Raw genomic sequence first — 5800 nt, forward strand, 5'->3', positions numbered from 1 at the left:
AAATGTCTGGTTAATAGACGAAATGTTTTAACACTTTGTTGCAAATGTTGCTGCTTGGAGTTCGATGAAATAAATTCTTTCTTAAACTGCGCGACACATTTTTTATTGCACTCCTTTTATAAATAGTTATTATATTCTATTTTAATTCGTGTTTCCTCACTAAGGAACGGTCTATTTCCTGTCCCATCATTGTGTTGTTCATTAGCCTTAACAAGGCCCATCTCTCATATTTTTAATTAATTATTACCGGTACTTAGCGATGTTTTCCAGCACAGGTTCTCATAGATCCTCTTCACTGGACTCCAGTTGTTATAATTTATCAGGCCAGGTCCCCATACGCCTACTGTTTTTTTTTTTTGTTTTTGTTTGTTTGTTTCTTTGGGTTTATTTTTTTTTTGGTCTGTTTTCATAATATAGTATTTCTTGCTCCATCTAGTATTTATCAAGTTATCGTGCGGCTATGTGGTCTTGTGGTATGACACTCGCTTTCGGATCGGAAGATCTTGGGTTCGAGCCTCGCGCTCCGCGCACAGTTGAGTCCTTGGAAAAGACTCTTTACTCACATTCTCTCACCGTACTCAGGTGTAAAATGAGTACCTGGCCGTTAACAGCGTTGTCTTTGTCCGAAAAATTGTAATATCGCCTAACAGGCGGCATGTCCCGTCCTACATGTTAAATGTTGCTGTTGACCAGGGACCCCTTGTAAAGCGCTTTGAGCACGTTTGGTGGATATAATATATATATTATATATATATATATATATTATATATATATATATATGTGTGTGTGTGTGTGTGTGTGTGTGTATGAAGAAGAAGAAGAAGAAGAAGAGAAGAAGAAGAGAAGAAGAAGAAGAAGAAGAAGAAGAAGAAGAAGAGAAGAAGAAGAAGAAGAAGAGAAGAAGAAGAAGAAGAAGAAGAAGAAGAAAAGAAGAAGAAGAAGAAGAAGAAGAAGAAGAAGAAGAAGAAGAAGAAGAAGAAGAAGAAGAAGAAGAAGAAGAAGAGAAGAAGAAGAAGAAGAAGAAAGAAGAAGAAGAAGAAGAAGAAGAAGAAGAAGAAGAAGAAGAAAAGAAGAAGAAGAAGAAGAAGAAGAAGAAGAGAGAAGAAGAAGAAGAAGAAGAAGAAGAAAGAAGAAGAAGAAGAAGAAGAAGAAGAAGAAGAAGAAGCTTGATTAGGTTTTTTTTCCCCTAGAACGTTAGTATGTGGATCCTTGAAGTCTCAAAGAGAATTCCTGAATTTTATAATACAAGCTTTACTTGCACTTTTAAATATATTTGACCAAGAAATGAAAAAAAACAGAAACAGCAGTGAATAATCGTATAAGTAAATGTGTGCTCAGCAGATAAACAAAATAAAGATGCTGTGTATCAAAGTGTGCTTGTAATTGTAATTAAGTGTGAGGTCACACACACACCCATGCCGGTATTGTTTGCCCCAAAGCAAAATAGCCTTATCATGCCACAATGGGCATGGCGGTGATGGTTCCTTGCATGGCACGCGTGACGCCACCGCCTCTCACTCCAGTTATTAACTTCTGCCTGAGTCTCGGTTCACTCCCGCATTTAGTTGGTCTCACTTCCCATAACTTTGCTGGATATTGTCGGGTTTTGCCGGGTTTCGGCGGGTTTCGTAAAAAAGCACTGGTTCTTTTTTACGAAACCCGCCGAAACCCAGTCCCAGGTTCACTCCCCAATGGTGTACACTTCCCTGAGTTCTAGGTTCACTCCCCACTGCCACCTACTTCCCATAACTTTGTCGGGATTCGTCGGGTTCCGTCGGGTTTCGGCGGGTTTCGGCGGGTTTCGGCGAGGGTTTCGGCGGGTTTCGGCGGGTTTCGTAAAAAAGACCACGGATCCGGCGGTATTGTGGTTATTCCCGCCCAAATCATTACTCGGGTAATACCCGGGTATACGCCAATCTTACTGGGTATACGGTGGTTGATTACCCGTCCAAATCATTACTCGGGTAATACCCGGGTAGTGGTCTGATTACCCGAATCCAATATCATACTCTGGGTATACCCGGTAGTGGTCTGATTACTCGGGTAATACCGGGTAGTGGTCTGATTACCCGCCAATCATACTCGGGAATACCGGTAGTGGTCTGATTACCCGTCCAAATCATTACTCGGGTAATACCCGGGTAGTGGTCTGATTACCCGCCAAATCATTACTCGGGTAATACCCTGGTAGTGGTCTGATTACCCGTGGGTATACGGAGTGATCTTTTATGGACACAAAAATAATGTTTTTGTGAAGGGGGGGGGGGGGGGGGGGGGGGCTTTTTTTTTATTACTTTACATTAAAAAAAAAAAATTCATTTATTGTTTATTCTTTATTACAACAAACGAAACGAAACTGAAGTAAGAAACAAGGACAATTAATTAGAATGAATCCAAAATAAATAAATAAATCAATGTAATGGAAAAATAAAGGAGAAAAATCTGTAAATGTAAATATGTCAGATGAAAATTGTATTACATCCAATTATCACTCTCAGTTCGGTTTCCATTTGTTGAAACGGGTACCCGCTACCCGGTGTGTCTTTTTTACGAAACCCGCCGAAAACCGCCGAAACCCGAAGAATCCCGACAAAGTTATGAGAAGTAGGTAGCAGTGGGGAGTGAACCTGGAACTCAGGAGGTGTACACCATTGGGGAGTAAACCTGGGACTGGGTTTCGGCGGCTTTCGGAAAAGAGAACTTGTGCTTTATTACGAAACCCGCCGAAACCCGGCAAAACCCGACAATATCCAGCAAAGTTATGGGAAGTAGACAACGGTGTGGAGTGAACCCGAGACTCAGGGAAATGTACACCCGTCGGGAGTGAACCTGAGACTAAGGTTATCGGCCGGTTTCGGCGGGTTTCGTAAAAAAGAATTAGTGCTTTTTTACGAAACCCGCGAAAGCCGCCGAAACCCGACAATATCCGGCAAAGTTATGGGATTTGGAAACAGTGGGGGTAATCCTGGGAGTCAGGGCGGTGTACACCAGTGGGTAGTGAACCTGAGACTGTGTAAAAAGGATATCAGTGGGAAATAAACCTGGGACTAAAGGGGGATGAATACCATTGAAAGTTGAAGCCGGATATGGGAGTTGAGTACCAGAGGAGACTGAACCTGACACTAGAGGGGGTGGGCGCCAGTGGGGAGTGAACCTGGGACTCAGGGAATTGCACACCAGTGTGGAGTTAACCTGGGACTATGTAAAAAGGATATCAGTGGGAAATAAACCTGGGACTAAAGGGAGATAGATACCATTGACAGTTGAAGCCGGATATGAGACTTTGGTACCAGAGGAGAATGAACCTGACACTATAGGAGGTGGGCGCCAAAGGGGAGTGAACCTGGGACTATGTAAACAGGATATCAGTAGGAATTAAACCTGGGACTAAAGGGAGATAGATACCATTTACAGTTGAAGCCGGATATGAGAGTTTGGTACCAGAGGAAAATGAACATGACACTATAGGAGATGGGCGCCAGTGGGGAGTGAACCTGGGACTTAGGAAAGTGCACACCAATTGGAAGTTAACCTGGGACTGTGAGAGATGGATAACTGTGGGTATCCGAACCGAACTATAGGAGTTGGATCCCAGATATCCCCACTGGTGTACACCGCCCTGATTCCCAGGATCACCCCCCATTGTTGCCAAACTCCCATAACTTTGCCGGATATTGTCGGGTTTTGGCGGGTTTCGTAATAAAGCACTAATTCTTTTTTTACGAAACCCGCCGAAACCCGCCGATAACCTTAGTCTCAGGTTCACTCCCGACTGGTGTACACTTCCCTGAGTCTCGGGTTCACTCCCCACATTTGTCTACTTTGCTGGATATTGTCGGGTTTCGTCGGGTTTCGGCGGGTTTCGTCGGGTTTAGTAAAAAAGACACCCCCTCCCCCTCCCCGCTACCGGGTGTGTCTTTTTTACGAAACCCGACGAAACCCGACGAATCCCGACAAAGTTATGGAAAGTAGGTAGCAGTGGGGAGTGAACCTGGAACTCAGGGAAATGTACACTATTGAGGAGTGAACCTGGGACTGGGTTTCGGCGGGTTTCGTAAAAAGGAACTAGTGCTTTTTTACGAAATCTGCCGAAACCCGCCGAAAGCCGCCGAAACCCGACAATATCCGGCAAAGTTATGGGAGTTTGGAAACAGTGGGGGGGGGGGGGGGGTGAACCTGGGAATCAGGGAATTGCACACCAGTGGGGAGTTAACCTGGGACTGTGTAAAAAAAATATCAGTGGGAAATAAACCTGGGACTAAAGGGAGATGGATACCATTGAAAGTTGACGCCGAATATGGGAGTTGAGTACCAGAGGAGAATGAACCTGACACTATAGGAGATGGGCGCCAATGTGGAGTGAACCTGGGACTCAGGGAAGTGCACACCAATTTGGAGTTAACCTGGGACTGTGGGAGATGGATAACGTGGGTATCCGAGCCGAACTATAGGAGTTGGGTACCAGAGGAGAATGAACCTGACACTATAAAAGGTGGGCGCCAGTGGGGAGTGAACTTGGGACTCGGGAATTGCACACCAGTGGGGAGTTAACCTGGGAATATGTAAAAAGGATATCAGTGGGAAATAAACCTGGGACTAAAGGGAGATGGATACCATTGTGAGTTTAAGCCGGATATGAAAGTTTGGTACCAGAGGAGAATGAACCTGACACTATAGAAGGTGGGCGCCAGTGGGGAGTGAACTTGGGACTCGGGGAATTGCACACCAGTGGGGAGTTAACCTGGGAATATGTAAAAAGGATATCAGTGGAAATAAACCTGGGACTAAAGGAGATGGATACCATTGGGAGTTGAAGCCGGATATGAAGTTTGGTACCAGAGGAGAATGAACCTGACACTATAGATAGTTCGAAGATGACGTTACTCCGGTCTTTGTTATTGTTTTTTGCCATCCGCGTTTATGAGTAATGCTCACTGAACTGTATTAACCTGACTATAAACGTTCAGAGATACACACAGTTTTGTGTGTTGGTCCGTTATACTTCAGGATGACAGTGTTATGAGCTTCTTAGCCAAGCTCATTCTATCTTTAGGAGGTGGGCGCCAGTGGGGAGTGAACCTTGGACTATGTAAACAGGATATCAGTGGAAAATAAATCTGGGACTAAAGGGAGATGGATACCATTGAAAGTTGAAGCCGGATAGGAGAGTTTGGTACCAGAGGAGAATGAACCTGACACTATAGGAGGTGGGCGCCAGTGGGGACTGAACCCGTGACTATGTAAAAGGATATCAGTGGGAAATAAACCTGGGACTAAAGGGAGATGGATACCATTGGGAGTTGAAGACTGATTTATTTCCCACTGATATCCTTTTTAGATATTCCCAGGTTAACTCCCCACTGGTGTGCAATTCCCTGATTCCCAGGTTCACTCCCCACTGGCGCCCACCCCCTATAGGGTCAGGTTTCTTTCTCCTCCGGTACCAAACTCCCATATCAGGCTTCAACTCCCAATGGTTTCCATCTCCCTTTAGTCCCAGATTTATTTCTTACTGATATCCTTTTTACATAGTCCCAGGTTCACTCCCCATTGGCGCCCACCCCCTATAGTGTCAGGTCCATTCTTATCTGGTACCAAACTCTCATATCCGGCTTCAACTTTCAATGGTATCCATCTCCCTTTAGCCCCGGGTTTATTTCCCAATGATATCCTTTTTACACAGTCTCAGGTTCACTCCCCACTGGTGTACACCGCCCTGACTCCCAGGATCACCCCCCACTGTTGCCATACTCCTATAACTTTGCCGGATATTGTCGGGTTTCGGCGGGGTTCGTAATAA

Source organism: Berghia stephanieae, chromosome 10 (assembly GCF_034508935.2).
Source record: "Berghia stephanieae isolate SIO BIC M18660-M18661 chromosome 10, UCSD_Bste_1.3, whole genome shotgun sequence".
Lineage (NCBI taxonomy): Eukaryota > Metazoa > Mollusca > Gastropoda > Nudibranchia > Aeolidiidae > Berghia > Berghia stephanieae.